The 24176-nt window shown below is 39.7% G+C and overlaps 1 protein-coding gene across 1 annotated transcript in view; it reads right to left on the minus strand.

The window, feature by feature from the left end:
- scn4ba (sodium channel, voltage-gated, type IV, beta a) overlaps nt 1-24176 on the minus strand; it is a 39421-nt gene that overhangs the window by 12764 nt on the left and 2481 nt on the right. The window lies entirely within an intron of this gene.

A 24176-nucleotide genomic window follows, 5' to 3' on the forward strand; every position in this document is an offset into this window, starting at 1 on the left:
TCTTTAGTAACAATGAAGCTGAATATGCTCCCCCTCTGATTGAAGGAGTAGAGTGCTGGCATACCTCTCTTCATGGTGTGTCACCCAAAAAAACCAGAGAACATAAGAGTGGTTTTTGATTCTAGGGATCAGCAAGAGGATATCTCACTGAATGATGTTCTTTTATCTGCGCCAGATATGAAAAACACCCTTCTTGGGGTGCTCGTGCAATTTTGCAAGGAAACAGTGGCCATAAAAGCAGACATTGAAAAAATATTCTATTGTTTCTTAGTGGGAGAGATGACCGCAATTTGATCAGAAGACAATATTGAGTATTGTATGAGGGTCCATGTTTTTGACAACAGTCCATCTCCTGCTGTGATCTATTGTCTATGGCAGTCAATCATAATTGGCGACCCTGATGTCAAGAACATTTTTAGAACCATGACCTCTTTGTAAATGATGGTTCGAAGTCACTTCCTACAGCCAAGGCAGCAATAGACCTGCTTGAAAACATGCAGAGAGCTCTTGCTGTTTTCATCTTATGGCTACACAAGATAGCAACAGCAAAGAAGTCCTAAAGGCCTTCCCATCTCAAGATAATGCCAGTGAAACTAAAGATTTAGATCTTTGTTCTGACATTATCCTTATGTAGCGCAGTCTGGAATTGAATTGTTGTCTGAAATCTGACACCTTTACTTTCCAAATAAATACTGGAGTAAGACCATTCACCCATTGAGGTGTTCTATCCACCGTCAATAGCATTTACAATCCTCTTCGGCTTTATTGCCCTAGTTACAATCCAGGGCAAATCAATTATCAGAGAGCTTAATAACCAAAATGATGGCAGGGATACCCCACTACCCAAAGGAATGGAGGAAAAATGAAATGTGTGGCGATTCACAAGTCGTCTCATCCAAATCAGTGGAAGTATGTGCGCACAACTGAGTTCCCTATTCAGGTACTGCAGCTGCGTCGCAATGCTTTGGGGATGCCTTTTGTTGTCCACGCTCTGAGCCACGTGTGAAATCTGGCGAATAGGCAAGTCGTGATGTCATCGGCGGGGGACGTAGAGACAACCAGGAGCTACAAAATGGCTGCGCAGTGGCAGCAACATTAGTTTCTGCTTGTTCAGGTAAGCGCTTTGTGTGTATCTGTGCAGTCACAAGCTTACATGCAGGCAGAATTCCGATGTGTTGTTTGCTTAGCTTAGGAGCATGCTTAGTCAGCTCTTGAGGGAGTCAACTATTAGCATTTTTAACTGAGTGGCTATGCGCTCCCAGCTGCTGGCTGAGCTCCCGTTCCCTGGTGAAAGCACTCTTTCGGCGGATTATTCTCCCGGTGTGTGTAACGTGGTGGTCTGTATTTTTTCTTCGGACAACGTGCTGGTTGTGAGGCTCTCAAACACTCGTTCCCAAAGCATTGTGGTGCAGCTCGAGTTCCCGAATGGAGACCGTCTCAAGGTTACGTATGTAACCCTAGTTCCCCGAGGAAACGAGACGCTGCATCCCCAGGCCACACTCCCTGCATCCCTGTGGCGCTTACCTTCTCTCTTTTTGCAGAAGCTAATGTCCCTACCACCGCGCAGCCATTTTGTAGCTCCTGGTTGTCGTGACGTCGCCTGCCGATGATGTCATTTCCTCACGTGGTCTATAGCGTGGACAATGCGAGGCATTCCCAAATCATTGCGACACAGAGTTTCGTTCCCTCTGAGAACTAGAGTTACATATGTAACCTTGAGACGTATCCAGCATACATAGCAACAAAGTCTGTTACTGCTGCTTATCTACAAGACACCAATTGGCTCTTTGGACAAAAATCTCTGCTGAATGAACCCCAGATTCTTTAGGAACATAATACATATGAGCTTGTGAGTCCTTTCTCAGATGTAGAGGTACGTCCTAAAGTTTTCACATTGAACACTACACTTTTGAGTAACGGTCTGGGAGCACAACACTTTTCCAAGTTCTCCATTTTGAAGTCCAGTACTCATGCAAAAGCACGTCATCAAGTTGCAAGGGGTGGCATTACTGTTGCAATACTCTAACAGTTGAAGAACTACAAGCCCCCTCAAAGGCTTAGACAGAGGAACGATTTTCACTGGTGCATGCAGGGATCTTAACATTCCCTCTAATGTTGACAATACCTCTGTTAACAAGTTCCTTTTGGACCATGGCTGTGTCTGGCAGTTTAACACGCCTTTGGCATCTCATATTGGTGGGTCTTGGAAAAGGATGATTGGCCTTGCTAAAAGGATACTGGATGCAATGTTTTGAAAGATTGGACTTTCAGCACTGACACATAAGATGCTCTCCACTATAATGGCAGAAGTTAAAAGATGTGGTGGTCGGCGAGTGAACTCGGGTGGACACTAAGAAAAGACATGTAGGTCTGCGAGGAAACTTGGGGGGCGCTGAAGAGAGAGATCCGCGAGTGAGACGGGCGGACGCTGAAAAAGAGCGTGCCGATCCGCGAGGGACTGCTGGCGACCGTCAAAATGGAAAGGCGTCCCAAACCGCGAGTGTGTGGGTGAACCCTGGCGTGAGTACTAGAAAGGAAAGCATTGTGGTGAAAACAAAAGCTCTGCTTGGTGAACTTTTGCCTGTCTCTCTTTCTTCCAGCACGGAACCAGTAAGTATTACAGTAATGTTTGTCTATTTGTAGTTTCACTCCATACTTAAGACCATTAAACCTGTGGGCAAAAGCAATTTTTCTTCAGAGTTATGTTAGGGAAGGGAGTTCATCTGATATATTTGTTGAGGACAGTACAGTGAAAAAGTGCCTGCAAGAGAAGCAGCAGTGAGATGATTCAAGTAAGTTAAAACCAGTATTGTGTGCAATGGAGTCTATACCCTTACTCAAAACTAGATTGTCTTTGTCATGTTAATGATCCACTACAAGTGCTGCAGCTGCTATGGCCAGAGCCAGAGCCAAAATGTTGTAAGTGGTTTGAATGTAATACCCAGTAAAGAAATGTAATTATAAGTAAACTGGTTGGGAAAGGAATCGGCTGAACACGCTAAATGCATGTGGTTGGTTCACACTAACAAACCAGAGAAGGGCCTTGACATTATATGGACTAGAATGGAAGAGTGTTATGGTGCTCCAGAGATTATTGAAAAAACACTGTTCAAACATGTTGAAATTTTCTGAACATTTCAAGAAGAGCTTTCGCAAAGCTTCATGAATTGAGCAATTTTATTATGGAAATTGAATTGAATGAATTGAATATGAATTCCTTCCCAGCCTCTCATATCTGGACACAGCAAGAGGTATCAAAAAACCCAGGAACATAAGAGTGGTTTTTGATTCTAGCGCTCTATCTATCTCACTGAATGATGTTCTTTTATCTGCACCAGATATGAACAACATCCTTCTTGGGGTGCTCATGGGATTTTGCAAGAAAACAGTAGATAACAGCAGACATTGAACAAATGTTCTATTGTTTCTTATTGAGAGAGGATTTTCTGTGGTTTCGCAATATTGACCCATCAGAAGACAATATCGAGTATTATATGAGGGTCCATGTTTTTGACAAAAGTCCATCTCCTGCTGTGGCAATCTATTGTCTACATTAGTCAGTTATAGATGGCGACCCTGATGTCTAGAACTTTGTGATCCATGACTTCTAAAGTATGTAGATAATGGTTTAAAGTCGCAGAGCTCTTGCTGGTTCCAACTTACGACTTCACAAGAAGGCTTTGAACAGCAAAGAAGTCCTAAAGTCCTTCCCATCTCAAGATAATGCCAGTGAAATTAAAGATTCAACAACACTTGGCACAAACTGGGATAAATGGAAAAAGCAGTAACTAACACTTAACAACCAAAAATATGTTTCCCAGTAAGCCTGACCTTGCCTGACCTGTAATCCTAAAGCATTGTGCTCTTGAATAATGAACAACAAAGAAGGAATGAATGGCCAATGGGACTTTTCACTCAAATCTTCCCAAGCAAAGACAACAAAGTCCGCAAAATTGAAGTCAAGGTCTTTAAAAAGGAAGGCCCTTAGACTTTCATAAGGCCTATTACTAAGACAATTCTTCTCTTTGATCCTAAGAAACTTGGTTTGATCTGTTAAAATTACTAGTAGTATCCACACCAGAAGGGGAGTGTGCTGGAAAAGTTTGATTTGGATTCATTTGGATTTTGTTGGTGAGTAGTTTTGTAGAATGTCCAGTTGTTTGATTGTGATTCTTTGATGTATTGTGGCAGTGAATTTACTGTTTATTTTGGTAATGGTTAAGAACATCATCTAGTGGCAAATTGGGTGTTGCATCGATGCTTTCTCTGGTGTTCACGGGAAAGAGGAAGTTGTGATTGCTCAATCGGGCAGCAGTAGCGATGGCTCTCTTTAATCACCCTGTTTTTTTGTAATCCTTAACCTTGCAACAGTATCACTTGTAAGTGTTTATTTGATTTGTATTAATGTAAATGATATTAGAAATCTGTCAGGTTTTTTTTTTGTTTTCTGGTTTTTTTTTCTTGTCTACAGGGTTGTGTGAGGTAAGGGAGTTTATCTGACTGTCAAAACAAACACCAAAATCTTTGTTGAGGACAGTATAAAGACACTATAACATTATAACATTGAATCAGTAAAGTGTATGATATGTATTAATAAATTATGTCACATAAGTAATGTATTTCAAATATGGGTGCTGTAACAATATTCATAATGCATCTACAGAATAGACTTTTTCCAGACTAGACATGTCAACATATCAAACTCAGTCACCCTAGGGCACTTCTGGACCACAAATCCATAATATCATATTGCTATTATAACTGCCAAAGTTTGGCACTGCCCAGTTTTAAAGCTTCATCCTTGAAACGTTGCCCCCCTCTTCACTTATAGGCTGCTCAAATACTTTGCCTGTTTGGAAGTACATATGTGTTTGAGCAACTGTTTTAAAAATAAACTAAAGCACACACAGGACTTGTCTCACTGATGCACACCTTCACCCCATTTAGGGAATCTTAGGAACTAAACCACAAACATTAATGGACTGTTCGCCAAGAAATATTTCAAATTATGCTCGCTCAGGCAAATATGCAGAAACAAAGAATCTTCTGCTTTTACTTTTTGTTAAATAATGACCATGTTTGGCCCATTATTTGGACCCATGTATTTAATTTTGTCTCCCTCTATGACCGAGTTTGACACCACTGTTCTAGCAGGTTCTTAAATGTTTTCTTTTGTACTATGACTTTATTCAGAATATGAAACTACTTCAATACCAACTGTACAATGACAAAAAAAAAAACTTTTACTTGCATACAGGACATTGTCTGTATTATCCTGCCAAATCATTTATTGTTTTCAGGTGGATAGTTACGTGCATGTAAGAGTTTTATGAGAGAGTGTGTGTGTCAATGTGGGTGACAGACGTGTCATCAATAAGAATGATGTGCATACTGCACATGTCAAAGAAGAAAATCCAAAGCTAAAACACTGATGAGCATGACCCAGAGTGTGTGGTAGCGATATTTTACCTCCAATATGTTATAATTATATCATGTATAAAAGTGCAAGGAGGAAGAGGTTAAACAGAAGGTGGGGGTGGTGTTATTTTCTGGTTCGCGCTTTGGTATTTCCAACACGTGGTTTAGCTGAGGTGCTGAGAGGACTGTGCTCAGTGGCTATTTTTAAATACAGCCCTGTCATCTCAATATTTCCTTCTTTGCAAAGATACTATTTTGCATTATGTCAAATTGTGTGCAAATGTGTGTGTGTGTGTGTGTGTGTGTGTGTGTGTGTGTGTGTGTGTGTGTGTGTGCGCGTGTGTGTACATGATGACATGAAGTCAAGACTGCATTGTAAACAGACAAAGGAACATCCTCAGCTGTTAGCTGAAGAGTTAAAGACAGCAAAGGAGAAATCTGAAATGTACAGCTTCATTATAATGCCTGTATGTGTAAAGGAAGGGCATCTTTGGTTGTAGTTGTAGGTTAATAAATTAAATTCAGTTTTATTTGTAAAGGGCTTTGAACAATAGACATTGTCTCAAGGCAGCTATACAGAGATAAAGCAGTTATAAAAGAATGCATAATTTGTTTTAAGTTTTCTTTAATGAGTGAGCCAGTGGTGACTATGGCAAGGAACTAGAGAGGAACCAGACTCAAAATGGAACCCATTCTCATCTGGGAGGCACCGGAATTCATTTCACTTTTATCCATCCATTCATTCATTACAGTTCCATCATTGTTAAGTTGTGCAGTGATGGGTGCTTAAATACAACCTGTGGTCTTGAGCCATTGTATTCGACTTGATATTAATTACAGTCCACATCCATCCTTAAAGTTCTTGAGTTGCTCAGTAACCTAATGACTCTTTAGGCTGTTGATGTGGAACATTTTTAAGCCCAAGGTGGAAATAATGCCACTTCCACACTGTTGTTGTCTTATGGGTCTGATATTCAGCAAATATACTGGACTTTGCTTTACTTACATTAGCAACTTTTCGATTATTTAATAAGCCGATATTATACAAAAACAATTATGCCTGAAAGAAAAATGTAATCAGTAAAATTGTTTGTATTTAATTTATTAACCTTTTAAATCAACCTTTTTTCTAAGATTACATATATTACTCAAGTAAACCAGCTTTAAAAATTATGATTTCTTGAAAAATAAACAGGAAAAGAAAAAACAAAGATGAAATTCTAAACTTGAGTGTGTATTAAAACTCACACAGTGGGCTTCAAAATGTGCTGTGGCAGCCTGTGTAGAGAGCTGTGAGTATTTTTATTTGGGAACATACAGTATGTGTGTGGTGTGCACATAGACCACACCTCTATGTGCAAAGAAATGTGTAACATAAGAAAACTCATCAAATATCCTACTGAAAGTGTATTAAAGACCCAGGCACTGTGAAAATGTGATGTAGCAGGCTGAGTAGATAGCAGTGGGTGGTGTGTGTTGTCTGTGTATGTATGTGTGTATGTTATTACCTGGACTGTGTTATTATCTGGAATTTTATTTTGGTTTGCATTCCCATAATATTCTTTAACACGATCTTCTTCTTTATCTTTTTTTTCTTGTTCTTATTATTCATTGATTGGCAGATGTAAGTTGGTGTATATATATATATATATATATATATATATATATATATATATATATATATATATATATATATATATACACACTGTATATACTGTATATACTGTATATATATATATATATATATATATATATATATATATATATATATATATATATATATATATATATATATATATATATATATATATATATACTGTATATAAAATGACTGTGAACAGTCTGCACTTCTTATCTCCTCCATTAATCTCTTTACTGTTATACTGCACCTTCCATGTTTCTGCTTACATGTAAAAAGCAGGATGTAAAAAGCTGTGTGTAATGTGTAATGGAGATGCTACTCTATTACACAAACTCGCTCCTGCTTTTTACATCCTTTAGTTTAATGTTCATTCCGGTGTGCCAATCTCGGCTATGCACATCATTCCCCCAGGCTCTAAAAAGGGAGCAGAAAGTAATGCTGTGGTATTGTTTACAGTAATGTGTCTACTGATATAGACTTAATGCACATACAGTATGTACGGTACTGCATAATGGCTTGCACTGACCGTATAATCTGTGTTCGCTGTTTACTAATTGATGGCCTGAAATGTATGGAAGAGGAACCATGTTTCACTGTAAACTTTGGAAATTTTTAGATAGCAGCATTCCAGATCATTAGTAGGGAACTATTTAAAGTAAATAACTTATGGAATATTCACTTAATATAAATTTACACCCAAGACCCACAATTTAAGGAATAAAAAAAGCACACAGCTGCAGAGAGTGGAATGTTTCAGGCTTTATTGACATTGGCCATAGCCTTCGGTCAGATAAGAGGGTAAAGTACTGTATCTACGAGAATAGCACATGCTCAGCTGCCAAATGAGATCGTTGGAATTTGTGATATCGTCTTTTGAGTAAGATTATAGATCCTTGTGGTGAGAAAAAACATTGCATTCTTTATTATGACCTTTATTATGACCTGCACTTTTTTACAAAACATACCCAGACCTACGCATATATTTGGGTCTCTAGGTTAGGTAGGGAGAAGGAAGTGCTGCAGGGACGCTGGCAGTGTGGCATAGAGACGCATCATCTCGTTCCCTCAAGGAACTAGGGTTACATACGTAACCTGAAGACGTTTCCTTTCAGGAACTCGAGCTGCATCAAAAAGTTTTGGGAACGAGTGTCCAATCATGCCAGACTGACCAGTTCTTGACTAGTATGTATAAGCACAGATAGGGCAAAGGACAGAAGGGCCAGGAGTGGCACTGCGGTCCAGGTTGTAGAACCGGATGAAGGTCAGTGGGTTGGACCAGCCCGCAGCTTTGCAAATGTCTTCAGAGGACAAAGCCTTTGAGGCAGCCACACTCCGGGTGGAGTGATACATACCGGAAGTATGTATACATGAAAGTACGCATCCTTTAGATCTACCATGACAAACCACTCTTCAGATCTGATTTGAGACACAACCGAGTGAGCGGCTTAGCTGACATAGATCCAAAAAAGGACACAACCCACCGTCCTTTCTGGTAACAATTAAGTACCGGCTATAGAACCCGGATTTTCTCGGGTAGTAGTCTCGCTCTACAGTGTGCAGGACCCACAGAGACATGTCTGGCAGAACTTTCCAGGCTGCCAGGAAGTCTCTTAGGGGTATTGGTCCCTCGAGACTGACTTCTGGTGTGCCTAGAGCCGGGGCATTGCCCTGGAGGTGGCGAGTTATCCTGGACCACTACGAGACCGGGTGGAGACCGAGGAGGATGCTCCCTGGAGTTTGCCGTGCCCTGAAGCACATTCAGTAGCAGGGTTAACGGACCAGGTCCCTGAAAGGGGTGGGCAGTTGCGGGCCCCTTCATGGCCGGATTCCCAGAACGCTCTATGTCAGATGACAATCTTCAGATCTGTCACTTTAAAGGGCTTCAGCGCAGATCGCCACGCAGGATCCCTGACAGGGGGAGTGCAAGACGCGAAGTTCCGTTTTTGTACCTCCCGATGGGAGGTGGTGGGTTGGGGTTGAGAAAGGCATTTGAGGTACAGCTGGAATGGAGGGAGGAGGTGATCCCGGGAGAAAGATAGCTCGCAAGCGTGTCTTCAACCCACAGCATCGATCCATACCCGTGTACTTTCCGCCACATGATGTGTGAATAGAATGTCAAATGGGGCTGAAGGGGCTGAAGGGGCTTCCCCCATGACCATGACACCTCAGTGTGCAGGTCTGGAAAAAACGGGAGACCCCGACATGGTGGTTGCGAACCGGTGTCAGAGAGCACTCGTCCAGCGTAATGGACGGAGGAACATTTTTGCTCAATCAAGTTATGTAGTTTGGCTACGGCGGAGGTCACATCCCCGAAAATGCTTATTGGCTTATTATCATTATTATGATTATTATTATTATTATTATTATATATTTTTTATTAAATCTTTTTTTTTACCATGAAGAGCAAGATCACCTCGCTCGAGGAGCGCTCACCTCACTTCATGTGCGTTTTATACTTCCTAGTCCGGTGACGGCATCCAATTTTTGACTGATTACACACATTATTTTAAAGAGTGAACACTCGGGCGCATTCCCAAAGCATTTAGATGCTGCTCAAGTCCCTGAAAGGGAAACTATGATAACATTGGATAAATCCATGTGAGCTAATTAAAAAAAATTAAATAATCACACATGGTCAGAATGAACGTGTGATCTGACGTGTGAAAGCAAAAATTACAACCCCAAACAGGCCGAAGTTAATAACAGTCTAAACAATGTACAAGCCCTAAATAATGCACATAAGAGTGTATGTCTGAACATACTGTAAATGTAGCTGGGAAGGGTCAAGGTTCTAGGATCTGCCTCAGTCTGCCTCAGTCATTGCATTTCTACCTTACCGCGTTACCGTGTTAAGCGCACTTTTCACGTCAGCTACAGCAGCGCGTTTTATCAATAATCTTCCAGAAATTACGATATTAGATAAATCTCCGTCTGACCCCACAGAGCTCGACTGGGCCACTGAACACCTAGAATCAACGTTACATTACACTCTAGATGATGTAGCTCCCCTTAAGACCAAAATGATCAGGGAGAAAAAATTTGCACAGTGGTATAATGATCATACCTTAAAACAGACCACTCGAAAATTAGAACGTAAATGGCGTCAAACAAAATTAACAGTATTTTAAATAGCATGGAAGGAGAGCCTCTTTAATTATAAAAAAATCTCTTAGTGCTGCTAGATCAGCATATTTCTCCACCCTCATAGAAAATAACAAGCATAATCCTAGATTTTTTTATTCAGCACGGTAGCAAAATTAACAGGGAATAAAAGCACTGCGCACCATCATTAGGTAGTAATGATTTCATGAACTTTTTTAGTAATGAAATTGAAAACATCAGGCAAGAAATCCAGACAGTTAATATAAATCCAAATTATTTTACAAGTAACCCTGTAGACAGCAGCGTAATTATAGCAGACAATCAGCTACAAAGCTTCACTCCTATTCATGAGAATGACTTAATTTCATTAATTTCCTCATCAAAATCATCAACCTGCATTCTCGATCCCTTGCCTACAAGTTTCTTTAAACAGATAACTCCAGAGGTAATTGAACCTGTTTTAAAAATAATAAACTCTTTCATTAGCACTGGTTATGTAACAAAATCCTTCAAACTGGCAGTTATCCACCCCCTTATTAAGAAACCTGACCTTGACCCATGTCAGCTGTCCAACTACAGACCAATATCAAATCTCCCCTTTATATCCAAACTTTTAGAAAAGGTTGTAGCACAGCAGCTCTGCTCATACCTACTTATGAATAACATTTTTGAAATGTATCAGTCAGGATTTCGGCCTCATCATAGCACAGAGACGGCGATAGTTAAGGTGGTAAATGACCTGTTATTGACCTCTGATCAGGGTTTTGTCTCCTTACTTGTTTTGCTCGACCTTAGTGCAGCTTTTGACACCATTGATCACACTATACTACTTGCTAGACTTGAGAACGTTGTTGGAATAAAGGGAACAGCTCTCTCTTTGGTTAGGTCCTATTTGACTGATCGCTATCAGTTTGTTGATGTAAATGGTGAGTTCTCCACACTCTATGAGGTAAAGTTTTGTGTTCCTCAAGGATCTGTCTTAGGCCCTTTGCTTTTCTCTTTATATATGCTGCCTCTTGGTAAAATTATTCATAAACATGGGATTCACTTCCATTGCTATGCTGATGACTCACAGCTGTATATTTCAGCAAAGCCAGATGAGAGAGATCAGCTTAACAATGTTGAGAAGTGTGTAAAGGACATTAGACAGTGGATGCTTAAAAACTTTCTTCTGCTCAACTCAGATAAGACGGAAGTACTTTTACTAGGAACACATGCAGCTAGAAGTAAACTTTCCGATTACGTAGCATCTCTGGATGGTGTTTCTGTTTCAGCGTGTGCGGCTGTCAAAGACCTTGGTGTGATTATTGACTCTAGTCTTTCCTTTGAGTCTCACGTGAATAATATCACCAGGATCGCCTTTTTTCACCTTAGAAATATTGCTAAAATTAGAAATATGATGTCGTTACAGGATGCAGAAAAACTAGTTCATGCTTTTGTTACTTCTAGATTAGACTACTGTAATGCTTTACTGTCTGGGTGTGCGAGTAGGTGCATAAATAAGCTTCAGTTAGTTCATAATGCAGCAGCAAGGGTCCTCACTAGATCTAGGAAATATGACCACATCACCCCTGTTTTAATCAGTCTACACTGGCTCCCAATTAAATCTCGCATTGATTATAAAATACTACTACTGACGTATAAAGCACTTAACGGTCTCGCACTTCTGTACCAGTATGATCCTCCATGCCTACGTGGATCAAAAGGTGCTGGCTATCTGTTGGTCCATAAAATAATGAAGACTACAGCAGGGGGCAGATCTTTCTCTTATCTTTATAAGAGAAATATCTATAAGAGAAAGATCTGCCCCCTGCTGTAGTCTTCATAATATCCATCCCCACAGTTATGAAACAGCCTTCCAACCAGAGTTTGGGACTCAGACACAGTCTCAGTGTTCAAGTCGAGGTTAAAAAAAGTATTTATTTAGTCAAGCCTTTGATCAGTAGATTTTTTTCTTAGGTAAAGGCTCAGATCTGGAGGGATCATGGATATAGAGTGTTTGGTGAACTGGGATATTTGTATGCTGTCGTCCCCTCATATTCACACGTTCACTCAGGTTTGTTGACGGTGGTGTGGTGGGTCGTCTCTTATCCCAGAGATCCCTCATGTCTGTGTTACCTTCTGGTTCTCCCTTTTAGTTATGCTGCCATAGCGAGTCTTGCCGGAGTCCAAACTGCACAGTGACATTAACTTTCATACAACAATAAGGACACTTAATAATAAGGACACTTAATAATCCATATCCATCTCTTCCTGTCACCCTCTCTCTCTCTCTCTCTCTCTCTCTCTCTCTCTCTCTCTCTCTCTCTCTCTCTCTTACTCTCTCTCTCTTTCGGTCGAGTTAAACATGCTCCTGAGGCTCCAGTGACCACTGTTCCTGCCCCTCTCCCCTCCGTGGATCTTCCCACTTCGTCCAGGCCTGCCTCTGGATAGTGTTCTCTTTGACTGGAGGCCACTCTGTGCAGCTTGGGATGGTTTCTCATCAACACCTTGGGTGGTTCCATGAAATTCCAGAGTAAGAACGGGAGCTTTGAGGATGGACTGGACTGTAGTTAATGTCAACAGTCTGCTACACTGACTCAGGATACAGTTCGCTTCTGATCATCATCACTGTACCCTGCAAAATTGTATATCTCCTTCAAATGGACATTCGGTGCAACCCAGATGAGGATGGGTTCCCTCTTGAGTCTGGTTCCTCTCAAGGTTTCTTCCTTATGCCATCTCGGAGAGTTTTTCCTTGCCACAGTTGCTCATCAGGGACAAACTTACTTACAAAGAACATATTTACTTTTAATCACCACATTATCTGTGTAAAGCTGCTTTGAGACAATGTTCATTGTTAAAAGCGCTATACAAATAAAAATGAATTGAATTGAATTGAATTGAATTGAATAGGATGATGGAAATCAGGGAGAAGCAAATTCTGGGAATTTTCCAAAATTATTGAAAATTAGATGTTTGAAGCGGGAGTGGGAGTGGTTAAGGTGCTGAGTTACTGATTTTTAAGCTCAGGGGTTCAAGCCCTGTATCGCCAAGCTGCCTCACTTGAGCCCTTGAGCAAGACACATAACCCTCTGTGCGTCCAGGGAGGCAGTATCATGGCAGACCCTGCGCTCTGACCCAAAATTCCAAGCAAGCTGGGATGTGCAAAGAAAATAATTTCACTGCAGTGGTGCTGAAAGAAATTGCTTGAGAACATTTTAAACAGTTTACATGTACAATATTGGTCCCAAATTATTGTTCACTTTCTAAATAATAAAAGTACATTGCATCTACTAATAATTATATATAAATAAATTGTCCTTTACCGATGCAAATATGGTAAAAAAAAAAAAACCCAACAACTAATAATTGCAATGCAAGTTGGATTTTGTATTGCAATACACATTTTTTATTTAATCAATGCATCACATTGTTAACTTTCATGCCAATGTAATTTGGTCAATCTTATTTTTGAAGAAAATTATATCCGGCCAGAATTGGCACAGAATTCTAAACAAGAATACCCGGCTACTGTTGTGGCAAATTACAACACATTACATAGTATTGGTATGATCCTACAATGCATCCAGAAAGTATTTACAGTGCTTCACTTTTTCCACATTTTGTTATGTTACAGCCTTATTCCAAAATCGATTTTCTTTGAAACTCTACAAACAATACCCCATAATGACAATGTGAAAGAAGTGTGTTTGAAATCTTAAAAATGTTAATTAAAAACAAAAATCACAGGTACAAGTATTCACAGCCTTTGCTATGACACTCAAAATTTATCTCAGGTGCATCCTGCTTCCACTGATCCTTGAGATGTTTCTACAACATAATTGGAGTCCACCTGTGGTATATCAGTTGATTGGACATGATTCAGAAAGGCAGACACCTGTCTATATGTTGTCCCACAGTTAACAGTGCATGTCAGAGCACAAACCAAGCCATGAAGTCAAAGAAATTGTTTGTAGACTTCCAAGACAGGATTGTATCGAATCACAGATCTGGGGAAGGGTATAGAAAAATATCTGCAGTATTGAAGATCCTAATAAGCAAAGTGACCTCCATCATCCATAAATGGAAGATGTTTGAAACCACCAGGATGCTTTCTAGAGAGTGCCGCATGTGGGAGAAGAGCTTTAGTCATGGAGGTGACCAAGAAAACAATGGTCACTCTGAAAGAGTTCCAGCAATCTCTGTAGAGAAAGGAGAACCTTCCAGATGAACAACCATCTCTGCAGAATCTCACCAATCAGGCCTGTATTGTAGAGTGGCCAGATGGAAGCCACTTCTTAGTAAAAGGCACATTACAGCTCGCCTGGAGTTTGCCAGGATTCTCAGACCATGAGAAACAAAGATTATACTCTTTGGCCTGAATGGCAAGCATCATGTCTGGAGAAAGCCGTGCACCGCTAATCACTTGGCCAATACCATCTCTACAGTGAAGCATGATGGCAGCACCATGCTGTGGGAATGTTTTTCAATGGCAGGAACTGGAAGAATAGTCAGGATAAAAGCTGCTCCAAAGAAAAAAAAAAGCTGCTCTGGACCTCACAATGGGGAGACAGTGCATCTTCCAACAGGACAATGACCCTAAGCACACAGCTGAGATAAAAAACAAAACAATAAAAAACAGTGGCTACAGGACAGTTCTGTGAATGTCCTTGAGTGATCCAGCCAGAGCCCACACTTGAAACCAAATAAACATCTCTGGAGAGATCTGAAAATAGTTGTGCACCGATGCTCTCCAAGCCAACCTGATGGAGCTTGAAAGGTTCTACAAAGAAGAATAAGAGAAACTGCCCAAAAATAGTTAGTAATAGTTAGTAAATAGTGCCAAGCTTGTAGCATCATACACAAAAAGACTTAAGCTTTGGTGCCAAAGGCACTTCAACACAGTATTAAGCAAAGGCTGTGAATATACTTATGTATGTGATTTATTTTTATTTTTTAATACATATTAGGAAAATTTTAGAAAATAATGAATTGAATCTATTTTGGAATAAGGCTTTAACATAACTAAATGTGCCAAAAGTGAAGTGTTGTGAATACTTTCCGAATGCATTGTATGTGCCATAACACATTTCTTGGTTATCCCTCAGTCTAGAAACACACACATATAATACACGCATATAGAGAGTGTGTGAGAGAGAGTATCCGTAGACTTTAATCAGGACAATATCACATTATCTGACACCATTCATAGGCATTCCTGAGGTACTAAGTAGTTCACCCTATAGGGTGGTGGAAACTAGATAGTTATGCCGGACTCTTATCTTATTTAGTAAACATTAGCACACGTCTACCATGGTGGCTCCATTTTCCCCCTGAACCTGCCTGGATTATGCTGATGATTCTAGCTTTCTGCACATGTGACTCACCTTCTGTCTACTGTCTGTATTTGCACTTCCCAGGAACACTTTATGTCCAAGACTATTTGGGTGGATATTGTCACCTCAGTACTGGAGCTTTGTGCTCTCTAAAAACTGATGCTTTAATCATATGACTATCCAGGATTTTTATTCAGCATCGTTTGCTCAGGATAAAATTTATGCATTTTAGATTACCACCTTTATGTTCATTGAATATAATACCGAATATAAATGATACATTCATAAATGTATACCTGAATAAGTCAGAAATGGTGGTTGCATGATGTAAGCAAGAAACCTCTGAGAGGAACCAGTCATAATCAGGTGCACACTGTTGGTTATGGCCACAAATTGATTGTCTGAGACAAATTTCCTAGAAGATAGGAAATCCTAAGAGATAACCAAAATCCTAGACTTGGATCTGTAATCTTTGATCATTGGTTTGACATGTTCTTCGACAGATGGTTGTTGCGGTCTTTTTATGCTCCGGCAGTGTCAGAAGATTTTAGACACGTTCTTGCAGTGTCTCTTTTCCTACAACAACCAAGAACCAAGAATTAGAACCACTCCAGGCAAAATGTTGAAACGGGTCAGATAGACAATACAGCAAGAAAATAATTTTTTTAAGGTATGGAAGGAAAAAGAGTGTTTTTATGATGTTTGAATTCATTAACAAAATTATCTATACAGATTGTTTTTGTTTGCTGCCAGCCACTATTATAGAACTGTCATAAAGTCTGACATTATGATAACTGAGATTCTACAGAGTGACATGGGCAACATGTCACGATTGTTGCTTGTCAGACTGTACAAACATGAGTTTGTACAGTCTGACAAGCAACAATCGTAAAGGCCAATCTAAACCTACAGTACATGCTGATTTCAGTAAAGCTGCTACACCAATCAGGATAAATTTGAATACAGTGTTTCCGTCTAAAAACTTTCTGCGTTCACACTTTTGTTTTCAGTCATTTATCAAAAGTTGCTCATCCGCAGTGAAACATCTGAAAAAGCGCACATCCCTGTACTGCGCACGGTTAAAACCTAAGACACTTCGACCTCCATCATTATCGCACAGCATTTATTCACTTTCCAGCTCTTTGAAACATTGCTCCAATATCGGGGAAAAAAAAACAGAGTTTTTTACAGTTTTCTATCTCCTATCCCTAATCCTGAATTAGCTTGTTAGCCCAATTGTCAATAGTGTTGATTACATTGCCTCACACAGATTATCTTGGTGGTACTCGCTATTATAACCACTTTGTTGGTTTTGTGTCTTTAAGCACAGATCCACGACAGACTCACTGTTTTCATGGCGCTCATGTTCTCGATGTCAATGTGAAGGTACCCTGAATGGGAACTTCGGAGCTGTTATCCTCTATGCTCGAATGAACGACACCAGGCTGAGGCAAATGGAGATCCTAAAAAAGGGACTTCAGGATTCTGGTTGAAACAGTATGCAGCGCATCATAGTGTCAGGACCACGTTTCCTGAACCGGGCCAATTTACTGGATGGAGGCACTTTCTGCTCATAAGCCGGCCAAGTTATATCAAGCTTTGCAACAGCACATGTCACAACCTCCATAAGCTCCTTGAATTCGGTATCGCAGAGCGTGACCATGCTCCCCCCTCCTCGGAGAAAGAAGGGAGAGCTGCATGCACCAGTCACGGTGGAAGAATCCGTCAAAAGGCGTGCTTCTGAAGCCCGCGAGCGAGTGCAGGACCGAGCAGGTGAGGTTGGAAATAGCCCGTTTTGAAACCCTCTGCAAGGTCCATCTGCGAAACCCATGAGCTCTGCCTTAGGAAGAGCAGGGCCAGAACTGCAAGGAGTTAGGGTACCCTCCTCAAAGAGTGCCCAGCGGGAGTGGAGCGAACGCTGAGACATAAGAGCACATAGTGCGCAGGTGGCTCCCTCAAAAAACTATTTAGCGTGTTCTGCTCCCAAGCAAGTGTGTTTCACCTAAATTTCTTTCTTTTTTTTTAGATTTTGACAAACAATTGACAAATGGAGTGGTTATCTGTTTTGACATCTGACTGGTAAGTCATTATGCAAATCATAATTATGATTGCTGTTGTACAACAAACCTAATACCGTATTTTCCAAACTATAAGCTTCTACTTTTTTTCCATGCTTTGAATCCCGCGGCTTAACCAATGAAGCTGCTAATTTATGGATTTTTCCTGGGTTTTTCCTGGTTTCACAAGCTTCAATCCAAAAAACTGAGCCCCATAACATTAGACCAATGATGTCGAACAGGTTCAGGTGAACCAATGCCGAACAGGTTCAGGTGAACCAATGAAACTCTTTATATTAAATCAGGTTCGGGCCGCACCACATCATAAGTATGGATCCTCTGACGTTTGACCTGCCGCTCACTCGGACTGGCAAAAGGAAATGCAAATCATTTGTCACGCTGAAAACAACCGGGCATGAAAAAACACACTTCACCTGTGTTCTGAGCTGCACGGCATCGGGAGAAAAGCTTCACCGATGGTGATTTAAAAACGCACGACGATGCCAACAGATAAATTTAGATAAAAGATAAAAGGTCGAGAAAATATGACCATATAACCCCAAGCTTATTATCCATACACTGGCTACCTGTTAAGTTTTCAATCGACTACAAACTATTGCTACTTACTTACAAAGCCCTAAATGGTATAGCTCCTATGCGTCTATCCAGTTTTAACACACTACAATCCGTCATGCTCTTAGAGGTCTTAAAACTCTGGACCGTCCATTTAGAGATGTACTAGCACCATTTGGATCCCACATTATGTGGAATTTGGACTATGGACTTATAGTAAACTGTAGTTTGGACACTGAAATTATAAATAACATTCCACATCTGCTGTTTCTCCATCATAGAACATTTAAAGGCTCTGGCATGGAGGAGTTGGTGTTGGGTCTATTATTGATCCCAGATGTTGAGCTATTTTATGAGTAGCTCAGGATCTCCTGGTTCCACAATTTATACTGACATTATAAGACTGTAGAAATGACATTGTTTATAATCACACACTCTGGTGCTCCTGGTATTTCTTACTCTCCGGTGTATTGTTTTATTATTTATAATCACACTCTTGATATCACCCAAAAGTGTATGGGTTCCCCTTTTTTGAGTCTGGTTCCTCTCAAGGTTTCTTCCTCATCCCATCTAAATGAGTTTTTCCTTGCCACAGTCACCCCAGACTTTCTCACCAGGAAACATTTTTGTTCTAAAATTCTTAAATTCTATAAAGCTGCATTGAGACAATGTCTATTGTGAAAACCGCTATAGAAATAAACTTGAACTTGAAAATGAACACACACACACACACACACACACACACACACACACACACACACACACACACACACACACACACACACACACACACACACGAGATTGAACCATGTGTAATGCAGATGCTGTGTGAATGCAGGTCACATGGGGGTGGTGTATGGTGGGAATCATGCCAGGACACCCTGTTCCCTTCTAAAACAGAAATAGCACCACGAAGACGAATTGTTGGCCAAGTCATTGGTAGTCATTTCTTCTTTTTCTTCTTCCTCCTATTACTATTATTATTATTATTATTATTATTATTATTATTATTATTATTATTATTATTAATCCTATGTTTTAGAGTGCAGTGGTACACCATCATGCAATCTGAGAACCTCAAACTCAGATCATAGATTTTTTTTTTTAATCTTGAAGATTATAGAGTACACTGTAACCCCATATATATGCTTCTCACTTGTTCACAGCAACAAATTCATGCCTTGAACTTGCAAGACAGATACCCATGGCCTTCTTCAACAGTTCCAGCATTATCCCACTGTATTGACTACACTGGTGCTTTCTGGTCAAAAATAATTAATCATATCTCTTTTATTTTAATTTTAGAATGGATTAATATAAATTAAAATCTAATTATGCTTTTTTTCACACCATTTACATCGTCCACTATAATGCTTTTTGCTGGACTCCTCCTTTTTACTCAGAAACTCTTACTACATAGTTGCACCTTATTATGCAGGATTGGTAATACCATTGCAACTAAAATTATTTAATATAAACCGGCATGATTCCTGATACCTGTCATAACTTTTTTTAGATTGATGAACTGGACTGAATGCTTGGATGAACTAAACTGCCACGACTGAATGCTACACCGAGCCCCTTTGATTGATATCCAGCTAGCAGGAGCAGTAACCACACAGAACACGTGGAATAAACAGCTTCTATTCTAGAAGTCTTCTATTTTCAACAATGCATGTTATACTTCTTGTATCTAAAAGAGCTATGGGACACCTTCAGAAAGGTAGAGCGGAGATTTGGAGCTACAACAAGATGCAAACTTTCGTTTAATTAAAAAAACAGGCATTGGAACCAGATGTCCAGTGTCCTGAGGTAATGTCTGGAGTAATCAGTCAATCTAATCACAGTCAATCTAATCCACTTAATGAAAGGAAAAAAATAAAAAAATACAGTGTCAATCTCTGCCACTAGACACAACCTGCTAAACCTGTGGTTTTATTTACTTGGGTGATTTCTGTAGGTCTAGACATGATTATTTGATTACTGTTTAATCAGATTTCCCAGATAGAGCTACAAATTCGCTATTACACACATAAGATTTTCTCTAAGATAATATGTTGCACTGTAATGTACAATATAAAAGCAGACACAATGCAATACGTACCTGTGGTATTTATCTTGAAATAAATGTGTGTTTATCTAATTTTTTACTTCATAACTACACCATAACTACACAAGCTAGTTCAGATTAATACATTATTTGTTTTTGTGTAAGTATTAAGATGGGTCTCACACTTGTTCTCTAAACAGATTCCTATGTTGTCTGTTCAGTGTCTATAAGATCTTTACAATGTGAGTATGTAAGTTATACAGAAAGTCTTTGTCTGGGTTTACACATCTCTGGTTAATATGTCTTCTTACCGATTCAGGAATAGCTTTAATTTAGGTTTTTTCCCCAGTAAATATATTTATATATAGTCAGAATTGAGAATATTGCAATATCCAAAGGGAAATCACACATCAAGGTAAGTTATTTGATACTTTCTTCGCTTGCAGGGATTGTACCATTCGTCAGCCGAAAAAGGGGCTGCATGTGTGTTCATGTCTTGGTTATGAATTAATTGTTTAATTAATGATTACAATTACCTCTGGTAGGATGAATTTGTTGCGACAACGTTTTTCTCACCTTAGACGTAAGATGCAAGATTAGAAGACGTTTTTTACAGTCTGTCTAATATAGGCGATATTGTCTGAAGTATCCAAAAGAATCCATGATATTTTTTATATATGTTGAAAAATAATTGTCAAAAAAATAAATATTGGAAAGACTTGGCTTTATAATCTACTTTTTCTCCTAACAAAATTAGTGATCAGAGAGACTGGATTACTTTTTTTGTTTGAAGACTACGATCCCCCTGGTGTCTAGCGCAGCTGTACTGTCTGAGTGTTAAGTGTTATGTGTCTGTTCTTTGTTCTGTGTAAAGAAGATGAATCATGACATCTCTCACCCATTGCCAGAAGAAAATCCCAAAGATTGGATGTATAGGAATAGCGCTGTTTATTAGACTGATCCTTATTTAAATAATTTGGCAGGATGGAGTGAAAGCATGTCGCAGGTAGATAATTTTCTTAGACATGGGTCATTTATGACCCGTGATATGGAAAATGTGTATTCTATGGTGAACGGTGGATAGGGTGATACACACTGGGACTACACTTATATGCGTGAGTCCTATAATAAATGGGTAGGTATAAAGAAGTACTGGGACAAAGGTCCAGAAAGAGTTAATGCTTCTAAATGCTCTTCAAATAAGAATCAATCTTGTCCACCATACAATTCGACACTATCTATTAGCCCTGCCCTTTGCTACATCTATACAGCTTGCCTTTGCATTTGTATGAGAACAAAATGAAGTACGTGTTAAACCAGCAAATGCTAGTGATATTGAAGCCATATGAAGGAGTCTTCCTGTTCCAACTAACCCCACAAAATATATTCAGACTTTAAAAGGCCACACTCGGTATGCCTAATTAACAGGCCCTGATTTTAGAACTATTCTTTTGCGTACTCTACTTTAGAGAAGAATTGATCATAGAAAAATGCCCGACCCTCGCGCGAGCTAATGATGCCATTACAGGCGAGCGCATGGCCACGAACCGTCACCAGATTCTTTGGGAAAACGATCACAATGTAATGCAAATGTACAATGCGCTAAATAATTTTCTGGATAGCAGAGTAGCATCCAAGCATGACATTTAACATGCAGAAAACACTAAACACGGCATAAAGGAAACACCATCTACTGTTGGGCATTTTAGAGCAGCATGGGAGAATGATTATAAACTGCCAACCGATAATACACATACACAAGGGGAAGGTCCTAGGAGAAAGGGCAATTGCAACTATTGTGGGAAGTCTGGTCTTTGGATTAAAGCTTGTAAAAAAAGAATGGAAGACGAGAGAAGGGGCACAGACCACACAGCAACGTGTGCGGAGCGATGAACCCCATGATTTTTTGATGATTATTGTTTTCTTGATGATACTGGCGCTACTTATTCCTCAACTGCTGGGGGTGAATATTCTGGTGCCATTTCAGGAAAAAGTACTTGCTCCGTGGAAATAGATGGGGTTAAAATTTTATGTCCTGTAACTCACCCTTTGCCTGTTGTGACACCGACTGGTACAAATCTTTATCATAGCTTTACAATAATTCCAAACTTGCCTTTAAACCTTTCACTGTCTTTTCCTTCTGTCCTCATGCTCACAACTGAGCCACAGCCACATCTGGAACATTTCTTCCTCTATAGTACAGAGATTTTGCCTGATAAACCAAATTTAGGTGAAGGTAACCCTAAATTATAAGCCTCTCACAAAGACAATGCAGGTTTTATTGAGGTAAAACCGTATCATGCACTCATGAAAACAAACCATCCGGTTTTTATTAAGCAATATCCGTTGTCAGAAGAGAAGAATGCTGACATTGCGCCAGTTGTTGACAATTTTTTGTCACAAGGTATTTTGATCGAGACACATTCACCGTATAACACACCAATTAATCCAGTTTTGAAGGCAGCTAAAAATGCTGGAGGCTAACACAAGATTTACGAGAGATTAATAAAATAGTTATTCCGTTAGCTCCTTTGGTGCCCGGCTTAGCTACCATTGTTAACTCTATAAAAGCAACTCACTGAGGTTTTTTTTTACTGTGATTGATCTATTTTCTACCTTTTTCAGTGTCCCTTTCGCTTCTGAGATGCATTTACATATATGGGATGTCAATTCACCTGGACCCGTCTTCCTCAGGGCTTTGTTGACATGATAACATGGTGACAGATATCACCCTGTTGCGTATCTTTCCAAATCTTTAAACAACATAGCACAGGGGTTGCCCTCGTGTTTGCGTGCGGTGGCTGCTTTGATGGTCTGGGATGCTGAGAAAATGGTGCTGTCACATCCTTTGATACTGAACACCTCACAACAGGTAACAGCTATTTTACACAACCTCAACACACAAAATATGACAGCACAACGCAGATCTGGTTATGAAACCACACTTTTAGCAACAGAAAACGTAACCATTAAGCCTTTACTCAGCCGCATTCAGCTGTAGTGTCACTGCTTGGCCTGCTGGACTTTATTGATTTAGATGGTTTTGACGACGCACATGATTGCCTTAAACACATTGACAGAGAGACCTATTCTAGGCCCGATCTTTTACATACGGCCCTGGAAGAGGGGGATTGCCTATATGTAGATGGTTTATGTTTAAACCTTCTGATGGTGGGTATTTATGTGTATTTGCATTTGTAAATGTACCCGATATAATAGTTGAAGCTAAATCATTAACATAAACATCTGCACAAACTGCAAATTTGGTGGCACTGACAAGAGCATGTCAGCTGTCTGAATGTAAAACAGTGACTATATACACTCATTCTAAATATGTTTATTGTGTTGTGCATGATTTTGCCAAAACGTGGAAGCAAAGACATTTTAAAACAGCTGATGGAAAACCTTTAGCACATTTTTATCTAATAGGCGACCTTTTAAATGCTGTTCAAATCCCCGCCAAAGTGCCAATAGTTAAGGTTAAAGGACATGCAGCAGGTAATTCAGAGGAAATTTATGTTAGCAGATAAAGTAGCTAAGGAAGCAGCACAACCACCAGTAGATTTATACACAATACATCCAAACCCTGAGATCTCGATGATGACACATATCGCCAATATAACAGATTCAGAGTCAGCCTACTGAGGAGGACATAATGTACTGGGCTTCTAAACAATGTAAATCATATTCTGCTGGTATCATTAGAGATGTAGATGGAAAAATTGCTCTGCCTAAACTAGCTTCAAAAGTGTTGGTGAAGCATTACAATGGGATGTCACAATTAGCATAACTAAAGTCATACAGGCTATAAATTCATTATACTGTATTGCTGATGTAGCTTGACTTGTGCCAAAACAAACATACATCGACCTGTACAACATACTGTGCTTTCACACATATGCCTGTAGGAAACAGGTTAAGATACCTGTTGGTTATAGTTGACAGATTCAGTAAGTGAATGCTAAAACAGAGAACACTAAAACAGTTGTAAAAATATTAATAAAAGAGATTATCTC

Source organism: Silurus aristotelis (assembly GCF_946808225.1).
Source record: "Silurus aristotelis genome assembly, chromosome: 8".
Lineage (NCBI taxonomy): Eukaryota > Metazoa > Chordata > Actinopteri > Siluriformes > Siluridae > Silurus > Silurus aristotelis.